Here is a 12,996-nt window from a genome sequence, read left to right as displayed (position 1 = left end):
GAATAGAGTTGTTAGATCTAGTGTCTTGGCCACATTCCAGTTTGGATATTGCCCCAATTTTTTAAAGCTACATATGGTAACTCTCTCTACTTCCTGTCCTAAACTGCCAAGTAGCCTTGCTTTATGTTGTCAAACAGCTGCTTATTCTTAAGTAGTTTGTGAGTCTTTGGTGTGAAAGATGGTATATCCAAGAGTCTGGGTAAAATAAATTTCTTGGAGTTGTCAAAAGGAAATTTTACATGGCAAAAGTTGTAAAGGTAAAACCTTCCCAGAGTTCCTGTTGCAATGGGTGTGTGGAGGGCAGAAAGGAACTTATTCAATGCTCTTAAATGAGTTTCTGGCAACAGGACTTCTATTTTGGTTCTCATTGGACTTGATGAACTTCTTTTTGGGAGAAGGCAAGGGTTTTGGAGTCCTTTTGGTGAGTCCAAGAGGTGGCATTTGCATATGTTGTGTTGTGACAGTGGGTTTTGATACAGCTACTTTCATCCACTCAACAGCATATGAATTCTTGAATTCTGATTTTCAACATCTGAATCAAGGAGGAAAAAAAAAAATTAATATATATTTCAATGCTGAGGCAGAACACTGACCTCCTTAAGTCTTTTCCTGGCCAGTAAACTGGGTAATGAATTGTGATATCATCTTTACAATTGTCATTAATGAGAAATTAATCTTTCCCTTAGGAAATAAGACCTGCTGGATGTCATTAGTCAAAGTTGATAGACTTGCTTGCCAGGACAAATTTCTTCTGGCTATACTTGCATAAGCACAAACAGACATCTTTACTGCTGTGACTGCTTGGCTAGTGCAATTTATATATAGTTATAATCTCAGTAACTAAAAGGGAGGAAAGGGAGTCATAAAATAATTACCTCCTTTCTGTTTGTGCCCAAGGCACTTTTATAGTTTATCTCTTATCTGTATGTAACACTGCTTCCACTATGATGGTTTTCAGATTGGTGGTTTTTTTGGGGGGGGGAGGGGCTTATTTGCTTTTACTTTTTCAAAGAAGTGAAAAAAAAGCATCCTACCAGGAATGTTGTTGCAAACTCTTCTTTCATTGAAACTTTTCTTCTTGCCCAATAGCCTTCTCTTCTGCTTCATTCCTTCTAAGGTTGATGAGTGTTATAATGGATAGTTTTGAGGGTTACTGGGTGAAGGTAAAGTTCAGGCAGGTTGCCTTCTGAATGACCCTCAGTGACAGTTGTAAATGGGGCAAACAGTTCTAATAAGGAGTTCAGCTTTACAATGGCCCACTTCACTATTTGTGGAGTTGGGGAGGGAGGAATGGTCTTTATTAGCTGAAGAGATTGTGCTGCTACGCAGTTTGCAGTTCACATGCTAATGGTTAATTTTAATGGACGGGTTGTGACATTATTCTGAAAGAAGTTAAAATAACATTTTCACAGCCTGTGGTAATATAAGAAGTCTTGCTGTAATAAAACACCCCATCGATACAATATCAGCAGAAAAAGAACTTTTACATGATAGCAACAGATATACAAAAGTAAGAGAATTCATTCTCATGCTTTGCAGGTTGCGCTTATCAGAGATATTCTAAGGCTTTTTGTGACACTAATGATACATCGTTCTATGGACAAGGTTTATTTAATGTCATAGAGGCACTAGTTAGAATACCATTTTCCCTTGATGCATGTGGCTGCAGGAAGACATGTAAATGCTAACACCCTTCAAGACACTGTAAGTAAATGTTGTCTTTTTGCTGCTTAAGATGTGATGTTTTTCTTAGTTGGAATAAGTGCTTAAGATTAAAGGGATTATTCACACCTGATTTTGTTAAACTGGGTGGAAGAGTGAGATTCTTCAAAAACTGATTCAAAAACATTGAAGCATCAGTGTTGATGTCAGCCCCACTGGGATTTTAGCACTTTCAGGTGGGGATTGTTTCTAGTGATGAATGTGAAATATCAGGACTTATGTGATATAAAAGACCTGCAGTGGAAGTATGGATGGAAATGAGAGCCCACTTTTGTGTAACATTTTAGTAGGAAAAATCCCAAAGGGAAAAATTATTGGTTTGATGGTTTGTTTGGTTTTTTTTTTTTTTTACATGTAATTCAGTCTTTGAAAATAGACACAAATATAATCTTGTAACAACATAATTAGTTTATGGCCTCATTTTATGGCAGAGTTACGATTGTTTGGATGCCCTAAACAATTATTTTAATGCCTATGCATATTTGAATTTCTTTTAACTTGTTTTCTAAAAGGTATAGTGTCATTGTAGTTATTTAATCCTAAACTTGACTCCAATTTAGTCTAGCTTTTGTCTGCAACCATTGTATAGTGATTGTCTTGACAATGTACATAATGTACTTGCAGAGGGAATCACTATCACATGCAAAGTATTGAAATTGGGTCAGAATAACAATATTAAGCATATTTTGATATATGAATTCATGAGTAATATAAGAATGTTTGCGGGAGCTGTGTAATTACCTGTTCCATTACCAGAAGACTCCACCATTATTATCTGTATTGATGTGGGCAGGAGTGCACAGGCAGTATAGTTAGGAAACACATGCTATTTTTGTGATCTAAGTTACCGAGGAGGTGATGCATGCCAGTCATAAAGGAACAATTGCCATGACTTGTTTTCTCAGCCAACTGCATGCTGTTTGGCAAGTTAACAGGGGAGAATTACACGGGTTATATATAATGGAATGTCTGAACAGCTGCTGTGGTGAGAGTAGTTGACAGGTTTGTCAGCTTTTAGGGTAATTAACCAGCAGGAAATCCATTCCCAGGTGGCTACTGGAAAGAATCAAGTCTGGTGAGGCAATGATGGGTGAGAAAATAAAAGTGGAGATGTGTGCAAACATCTCTCTCTTTTTATGGAACAGCAAACACTTTCCTGAAATTTATGGGGTTGAAACATAAGAACAGAAATATTGGTTCAGTCCATTTGTCCACCTAGACCTAAAGTCCCTCTCCAGCACTGGTCATAGGCAGGTACTCAGGGAAGAAGATGGACAAGACAGACATATGGCTTCCTAATATGCTCTCAGATTCCAGCTGATTTCAGCTCAGGAGATTTCTGGAGTCTGGTGTGGCTCTCCCCTTAATCACCCCCAGAGCATGACTCTTCCACGCGTCCATCCAAGCTTCTCATGAACCTATGCAACTGCATTGTGCTTTGGCAAGGAGTTCCACAGCTCTGCTTCCCACTGCATGAAAAAACACTTCCCTTTCTTTGCTCTGAACTTGCACCCTACTTTCTTCTGTTGGTGGTCCCGTCCTATTGACTGAAAGAGATAAGAAACTGTCAGCTCCTATCCCTTCTCTTCCTCATGCTCATGAGTATGCATACCACTCCTACATTCCCCTTTCCCAAGCTGTGTCTTTCCTATGCTGAATTATCCCAGCCTATTTGAATATGCCACACATGGAATAACACACATTTCACACCCTTTTTCATTTGCCTTGGCTTTCTTTGAAGCTAGTTACCAAATGAAATTGCATCCAATTGGATAACTGGAGTGATCACAATCTAATCTTTTCTCACTTTATGTAAAATAGTTTATATAAACTATAATAGATGAACCAAGAGGAAAATATGCTGGATGATCTTTTTGGAGATTAGTTACAGAGAAGCTCAAGCAAATAAATCAATCCAAATGCCTTAATGTAATCCCTTGTTATTAATTAAGTCCAAGTCAATACTCTGTAGAGGACCTCCTTTTTTCATAGCACCATAGTGATGCAGTAGTAGTATCTTAATTATGCAGATGGCTAAGTGCAGTATAGGGGCTAAAAAGTGTACAGGAACTTATTTTGCAAGGAGGCTATCAAAAATAGAATTGAACAAGAACTAGGGATATCCACCTGCCAGGTCATGAACAAGTGTGGTTAAACGAACCAAGAATTTTGTATTATCCTTCAAATAAGTATCTAACCCAACTATGCTACCATACTGTACAGGAAACTGGGAAACAGGAATCCTTAGAGGTCATTCAATAATAGAAGCAGCTTACTGCAGGCAGGAACTAGGGGGTGGAATACATGAGAAATATGGATTCAGCTGTGCATACAAATCTGGGACAATCTGGAGGGAATTGCAAAGAATTGTTGTTACCCATATTGTTTAATGAGCTATTTAGTAATTGGTCTTAAGACATCTACATCTTTTATTCCCAATAGAACTTATAAAGCAACCTCCTCATTTCAAACAAAAGAGTATATAGTATGTTCCATGGTCACACCCATGGATATGGCAATCATGAAGTGAAAATTAAGTATCCAAAGGAGTATATATAATGATTTTTTAGAGAAGGCTAGCTAGAATACGTCCAGAGTTCTTCCTAAGAAACTTCATAATGGAAAAGCAAAACCTTGGCAGATACTGTAAAACCAGCTACCACGTTGTTCACTTTTATACTATGTGCATGTGTCCTGCGTATTTAAAAATGCAAACATTTACAAATAATATAATAGAATTGTTAATAAGTTATTAATGAATATATTAATGCTTCAGACAGTGCTATGAATTAGCCATAAGTAATAATATTGGTTCAAATCATAAAGTATATTTGCTTTGACCTCTGACTTTTTTTTCAAGATTTTAGTGAAATAAAGTCTTTAAAGAAGAGTTTTCTCCCTTATATTTTGTAGGTTCTTACATATTATACCTAGCCTTTTTTGTTACACAGAATAAAAGTTTATAAATATTTCTACTGGAAGTTTTAGATGAAACAACTCCTTTGATTTCAATGCCCTTTTATACTTAATTTTAATTTCAGTATAACCAATATACCTCTGGGTCAAATAATAGAATACAACTGTCATTGTAAATTCATTTTATAGCAGTCATTAAATAGCATTTCTTGAGTGATTATTATTGGCTCATGCACAAAAAGTAAAAGTATCATGAATGAAGCAAAAGTTCAGGCACCAGAACTATTGACTGTATTTTGTGACCTAACATTTAGGTCATTGGTTTTTTATGGGTTGTTGTTGTTATTGTAATTAATTTTTAATACTTCAAGATTGTGTGGCTATTCTTAGGCACCTGCAAATGTATTGACACCATCAAAGATGCACATACATTATTGCAAGAGTAATTTGAGGAAAAATACTAATGTATTTTTACTCTACCTGGAGTACTGAGAATGAAGTACTGCCCACTGTAGGAGGTCAGGTTCGAGACCGTATGAGGAACCTGAATGTACACAAGTTCATGGAACCTGACAAGATGCAAATCAGGGCCCTGGGGCAACTGGCAGATGAGGTTACTAAGCCACTATCCATCATTTTTGAAAACTTGTGGCAGACTGGTAAAGTTCCCAGTGACTTGGAAAGGGGAAGCATAACTCCCATTTTTACAAAGGGAAAAAAGGAAGACCCAGGGAGCTACAGGTCAATCAGTCTCACCTCTGTGCCTGGCAAGACCATGGAGCAGATCCTACCGGAAACTATGCTAAGGCACATGGAAAATAAGGAAGTGGCTGGTGACAGCCAACATGGCTTCACTAAGGACAAATCATGCCTGACGAATTTGGTCACCTTCTATGATGGGGTTACAGCGGTAGCTGTATTGTGTACTTCATTGGTGGGTAAAGGAAGAATGAATGATGTCATCTACCTGAACTTGTGCAAAGCATTTGATACTCTCCCGCACAACATCTGTGTCTCTAAAATGGAGAGACATGGATTCGATGAGTGGACTGCTTGGTGGATAAGGAATTGGCTGGATGATTGCACTCAAAGAGTTGCAGTCAATGGCTTCACGTCCAGGTGAAGACTCGTGGCAAGTGGTGTTCTTCAGGGGTCCATACTGGGACCAGTATTATTTAATATCTTTGTCAGGGATGTGGACATTGGGATTGAGTACACCCTCAGCAAGTTTTCAGATGACACCAGGCTGAGTGGTGTGGTTGACACTCTAGAGAGAAAGGATGCCATCCAGAGGTACCTTGACAGGCTAGAGTGGTGGGCCTGTGTGAACCTGATGAAGTTCCACAAGGTCAAGTGCAAGGTCCTGCACTTGGGTTGGGACAATCCCAAACATGGTACAGGCTGGGGGATGAATGGATTGAGAGCAGCCCTGCAGAGAAGGACTTGGGGGTATTGGTGAATGAAAAACTGAATATGAGCCAGCATTGTGTGCTTGCAGCCCAGAAAGACAATTGCATCCTGGGCTGTATCAAAAGAAGTGTGGCTGGAAGGTCAAGGGAGGTGATTCTACCCCTCTGTTCTGCTCTCATGAGACCCCACCTGGTGTACTGCACCCAGTTCTGGGGTACCAGGTGCAAGAAAGGCATGGGCCTGCTCAGGTGGGCCCAGAGGGGGACCACAAAGATGACCAGGGGTTGGAGCACCTCCCTGATGAGGACAGGCTGAGAGAGTTGGAGTTGTTTAGCCTAGAGAAGAGAAGGCTTCAGGGAGACCTTATAGCGGTCTTCCAGTACTTAAAGGGGGCCTACAGAAAAGATGAAGAGGAACTCTTTATCAGGGAGTGTAGTGATAGGACAAGGGGTAATGGTTTTAAACTGAAAGAGGGTAGATTTAGGTTAGATATTAGGAAGAAATTCTTTACTGTGAGGGTAGTGAGGCACTGGAACAGGTTGCCCAGAGAAGCCATGGATGCCCCCTTCCTTCAAGTGTTCAAGGACAGGTTGGATGGGGCTTTGAGCAACTTGATGTAGTGGAGGGTATCCCTGCCCGTGTCAGGAAGGTTGAACTAGATAATCTTTAAAGTCCCTTCGAACCCAAACCATTCTATGATTCTATGATTTACTATTCAAGAAAATGACTACTGATCATCAAATGCTTAAATGATATGACCTTGCCAGTCTGGGGTGAATGTTTCACATGCATTTATCAACCATTGTTTATGTTCATCCATATAAGAAGGCTAAAGGCTGGAGGCTGGAGTACGTAGAATTATTTTTCTGTAACCATGGTTCAAAATAGATTAATTTCAAAGAAAACTGGTTTCAAGTTTTTCCCAGAGAGATTTTCCCTACACATCAGACAAATGTCTAAACAAAAAGGGATATGATTGCTGCAACACTGAATGTTGCAAAATCTAACTTTCTGGTTCCTGTCCCATAACCACATCCATATTTTAAATTAAGTGCATAAGCTGCTTTTACAGTGTAGAGGGAGAATTAGATACCTCAGCAACAGATCCAAACCAATCAACATGCTAGAAAAAGAGTTTTGTGCCACAGACTTCAGGCAGCAGCATTAAACTACAAGTTTTACAGACTGTTAGGCAACTTCCTTTTATAAAAATGATTCTTTTATATTTTTGTATTGTGCCATCAGCAATATCCTGGCATCTAGATATTTAACTGCGTTATGCCATGTAAATTCACTCTATGTAACAAATCAGAACTAAATACACTGCTCAGTTTTTAATTAAAGAGAAAAACATGCATGACCCTTAGCTAATTATTTGTGGAAAATTGCACATCACAGCAAGGAGTCTTGAAGTATTTATGAACAGAAAATAAGGATACTGAATGAGAACACAATATTTTCTTCTGTGTCTGTAGTCTATTTTAATACACATTACTAAACATCCAGTACAGAAATGAAGCAGAAAGGCTTATAAGACTCTATATCATCCTGCTGGCCTGGCATTCCTGGCAGAAAAGTAGGAAATGAAATGTCATTATGTTCTGTGCATGAAAAGTACTTTAGGACCCTGGAGCCCTGATTTATTATATTCTTTGGGGACCTTTATTTTCTTACTAATTTTTCCATTAGCAGCTCAGCAGCTTTTCGAGAAACTTTCTCATGTTATGTGTGTATTGATTGCCACTTTACATGAAAAATAACCTCTTTTCTGTTACCACCTTATCCTGTTGTGCTAGGCAATCTTTAGCAAGCTGTATTTCATTTCTCTTTTCTGCTTTATGTTGTGTCATATTTTACTCACACTTCATTCCCCTATTACATATCCAATATTTGTTTATTCAATGAGCTTGGAGTTGTCAGTATTTGTACCTCAGACACTCATAAACTAAATTCAAAGAATTATTGGACTTCCACTTCTGTGCTTCAGGGCAGAGTCTGTTTCTTTAAAAATAGCTCCACTCCAACTCCCCTGGCTTATTTAATGCTAAGGAATCTGGAAGAAGCAGTCTCTGAGGGTAAACTGGGTGGAGAAGCTTGGTGGAAAAAAAAAATAAATAAAGATACTACTTTGAAAGGAAAAAGAGACCAAATAGTGGACAAGAAAAGCTGACAGCTGACTGCAGCACAGCTAGAAAATTTCTACAAGAGTTAAGTTCCTTGTTGATTTGCTTCCCTGCTGTTTGACAGGGGTTTAGGTGAGTCTGGGGAGAAAATTACTAGGAAGAATGCCCTAGGCAATAGCGCAATTTGGAAAACTGAGAGTACACAGCCTGCAATAAAAAACCCATGAATTTCCAGAGAGGGCTTACTGACTGAGATGTTTTGGGGAAAACCTTTGGCATCCGAGTATCAAGAACATTCTGAATTCTACACAGAAATACAAAATATCATTGAACATTTACCTCAGTTCACAATCTCTCAGGAGAAAATACTGAGCCTGGGGAGGTGCTACTGAGCAGACCTTAATACATGAATCTGAGCATAAGAAAGACTAGAATGACCTTTTCCATTTTAATGTAGCTTCTCTGTCACAGAAAGGGAAGAGTTTTTAAATCAAAAATAAAAAAGCAGCTGAAGGATATATGAGAACTTACTGAAACAAACCACTACTAAAAAGGAGGAACTTAAAATAAAACTTGTGTGAGGATACAGTTCTCTACATGATGCCCAGCTGCTTCATCTTGATATGTTGGTAGTTGTCAGAAGTTTGATGTCACTTGACCTGTGTTGCTGATGCTGTGGGATTAGTGAGATTGTTTTAAAGAATAAATGAAAATTATATATGTGTAACATTCTATTTCAAAGCATAGAGAATTTTCAAAACCTAAAGATTTTTTCCTACTTCTGGACAGTAAAGAGTTCTATTTTCACAGAATCACAGGTTGGAAGGGACCCCAGGGATCATCTAGTCCAACCTTTCTAGGAAGAGCACAGTCTACACAAGGTGGCCCAGAACCCTGTCCAGACGAACCTTGAAATTGTCCGATGTGGCCAAGTCAACCACTTCCCTGGGGAGGTTATTCCAGTTGTTGACTGTCCTCAGTGTGAAAAATTTTCCTCTTGTGTCCAGTCGGAATCTCCCCAAGAGCAACTTGTGTCCATTCCCCCTTGTCCTCTCCATGGGACTCTGTGTAAAAAGGGAGTCTCCATCTTCTTTGGAATGTACTGGTACATGGTGATGAGATCCCCTCTGAGCCTCCTTTTCTCAAGGCTGAACAAACCCAGTTCTCCCAGCCTATCCTCATAAGGCAGGCTTCCCAGTCCTCTGATCATCTTGGTGGCCCTTCTCTGGACCCCTTCCAGCCTGGCCACATCTTTTTTGTATAGCGGGGACCAGAACTGTACACAGTACTCCAGGTGTGGCCTGACAAGCGCTGAGTAGAGCGGGATAATTACTTCTTTCTCTCTGCTGGGGATGCCCTTTTTGATGCAACCCAGCATCCTGTTGGCCTTCTTGGCCGCAGCAGCACACTGTTCGCTCATGTTGAGCTTCCTGCCCACCAGGAGCCCCAGGTCCCTTTCCACAGAGCTGCTCTCCAGCCAGGTGGATCCCAGTCTGTGCTGCACTCCTGGATTATGTTTTCCCAGGTGCATGATCTTACACTTCTCCTTGTTGAACTTTATAAGGTTCTTGTTAGCCCACTCCTCCAGCCTATCCAGATCTCCCTGCAGAGCAGCTCTCCCTTCTGGAGTGTCTACTTCCCCACTCAATTTAGTGTCATCTGCAAACTTGATCAGGCTTCTTAGATGCAGTCAGAATGTCAACTTTTTACTTAACCTAGACCCAGGTGACCATATTGACAGAACATTTGAACATACACTAACTTAAAAACCACAAAACCTGGCACGTGTGGTCTCAAGTTCAGTGCTATATGCCAGGACTCCATATATACTTGGGTATCCTCTAAGGACAATTCACAACCCTTCATGTTCAGTAGGGAACACCAAAAATTAATCACTTACAATCTAGGAAAATACAGTTATTTCTCATCTAGCCATCCTATTGAATGGACTGGCAGCTATGAGGGCGAACCGCATCCTGGGGTGCATTAAGCACAGCATAATTAGCCAGTCAAAAGAGGTCGTTATTCCACTGTATTTAGCGTTGGTGCAGCCTCACCTTAAGTACTGTGTGCGGTTCTAGGCTCCTCGGTTTAGGAAGGATGTGAAGGTAGTCGAATGCATCCAGAGGGGAGCAACAAAAAGGTGAAAGGGCTGGAAGGAATGGTTGGAATGTAAGGAATGGTTGAGGACACCATGTTTGTCTAGTTTGGAGAGATGTAGACTGAAGGACAACCTCATTGCTCTCTGCAGTTCCTGAGGAGGGGAAGTGGAGAGGGAGGTGCTGTATCCAGTGACGGGACATGTGGAAATGGCACTGAGCTCAACAATTGCACAGGGCAAAATAGTCAAAACCAGTTAGCAGAAGAATTCTATCACTCCAGTAAAAGAATTGGTGGACACTAGGGTAAATATGATTCACTTAGGTGTGAGTCAACAGGTGTTTTGTAATGGGAAAAGTCATCTTACAAATCTCTTGGAGTTCTTTATAAGGATACAGATCAGAATGATCCCACTGATATAACTGGACTTCAGAATGTTGTCAGTAAAATCTCTCACTAAATGACTTCAAGGAAACTTTACAGTCATGAGATAAAAGCTAAGCTGAATAGTCATTTCAAGTAAAAAATTAAGAGTATAGGTAAATAATCTTGTCTTTCCATGGATGGAGCTTAAATTAGGAGTTCTGCCCTGAGCTGTGCTCTGGGATGTAGGCTGTTAAACATATTCATATATGTACTGGAAAAAAGTCAGTGAAATGACAAATTTTGCTTATAAAAATTATTCATCGTATGGAGGATGTTGGCAGACCATGAAGAATTGTGCCAGAATCTTATGAGACAGGTGAATCAATAACTCAGATAAAATTCAAACATAAATATAAAATGGTATAAAAAAAGAAAATCATCCTTGTTTCCTGGTTTTACCATAAAAAGAAGAGCTCTGAGATGATCGTAATCAGAAATGAAATGTTTAAGTTAGGCTGATTCATGATAGCTTTATTTATGCTTAATAACAGTCAAAAAAGTCAAAACATCCCAACACTGGCAGATATGACACAGGAGTAAGGGAGACAGACCCTTCACAATGGACAGATGGAGTCCACAAGGGATATCTAAAGTATTTTCAATAAACAGGTTTTATAGGTGTGTTTTTGGCAACTGAATTTTTTTCACAGATCTCCTTTGGCTTTGCTTTATTTGAAGTTTTGACTTGTAGTTCACACATGAACACATACAGCTAGACATCTTAATTTTAGTGTTTGTTGTCACATTGTACACCTCCCCATGTTGTTAATTTATGTTTTTTTTTAAAATAAATGCGAAGTTGTAGTCTTCTAGGCATGGTGTGTCATTTGCCTGTGTCATCTTTGCCTATGCATCTCAGTCTTTTTGGGTCTCAGTTAAAAGGAACTGTCTTAAATGGAAAAGAAATTACTCTGCAGTGCCAATGGTCCAGTTCTGCATGAAATCTATTCAAGACAAAGAGAAAGTGAAAGTTGTTGTCTTTTCTAAACTTTGTCAGTTGATATCTAACCTTTAGCTATTGCTAATATCCCCAGTTGTAGTGACAGTGATGGCAGAATGGCAACTCAACCACCAGAAAACACTTACCCTGAATGATCATTGAATCACCAGTTCATTTCAGTAATGACAACAGATTTCTAAGCTCTTCCTGAGACTTTAGCCTAGAGCGGTACCATATGCCATCCCACCACATAGGATTTCACTGCAACAGGAATTCCACTAAGATCTAATAACATTACTGGACTAAGGGACTGCAGAGGTATGAAAGAAAAGAAGATAAAAGTGAACTCTCGTGTGAAATCACATAATTACGATACGTGGCAGATAATCGTATTGTCAGGAGAACAGCTACGTCTGGAAAGAAAATGGTAATGATATTGCAACCATCAGAGTACTGAAAATGTGTAGAAAAAAATCAGTTTATAACAGCTGCTAAGGCAGCTGCTAGATACTACATGGAAAGAGAGGAGAAAGGTAGAAAATTACTGTCTCCAAGAAAATTGCCCTATATAACAAGTTATTTGTGACAACATGAGGGGTAAAAAGGTGAGTATCTAGTCTCTCTATTTAAATCTGTAGTTCACACCCCCTGTTAACTGTAGCAGATAAGGAAAGGTAGAGCTATTTTACAGGTTTTACTGATGGTAAGATGTTATGGCAGTTAAAATAAGTATATACACCTTTTTCTGGGGTTTATTTTTTATTTGTAAAATAGTCTGATGTTATTTTTAAACAGCACTCTCATTACTCTGTTGATCAGCTGCAGAATTGGGGGAACTTCCAGTTTGTGGAGAATGTTTTTTCCTTAGCATTTTATTTCAGGTGAATTTGGCTGGAAGCTTCTAGGCCTCTGCAGCTGCAAGAGATTGTCTATTTCCCATTTCATTGAACATCTGCTGGAAGACTGCCAGGCTCTGTGGCAGCTGGAGTGTCATTCACACTGTCCTGGCACTACAAGTCACGAAAGATTTTTTCAAGAAACCTAGCCTCTAGGCAACCCAACTTCAAAACCCCAAACTTTAAGAAGGTTACCCAGAACCATGATGTCCAGGGTAACTGCTCAGTACTCAAGAGCTGAACTTCATTTAAACCCCAGAGTCTTACAGTTTCTTTATTCCATAGTAGGGAATATGAAAACTGGCATTTTTACTGCTTCTAAATCGCAGATGTTGGAATTGCTAGATCTAGGTGGCAGGTGTGAACCAGGGCAAGGAGAAGCACATTTCAGTGTTCCCAGTCCTGGGACAGACCAACCAGGAACCCAGGGAATGCTTTCTTTGGAAACTTAGTTTGGATTTAG

The sequence above is a fragment of the Phalacrocorax carbo genome, chromosome 1, assembly GCF_963921805.1.
Source record: "Phalacrocorax carbo chromosome 1, bPhaCar2.1, whole genome shotgun sequence".
In the NCBI taxonomy this organism is placed as follows: Eukaryota; Metazoa; Chordata; class Aves; order Suliformes; family Phalacrocoracidae; genus Phalacrocorax; species Phalacrocorax carbo.
The sequence above is the reverse complement of the archived record's forward strand: the minus strand, read 5'-3'. Positions refer to the sequence as shown.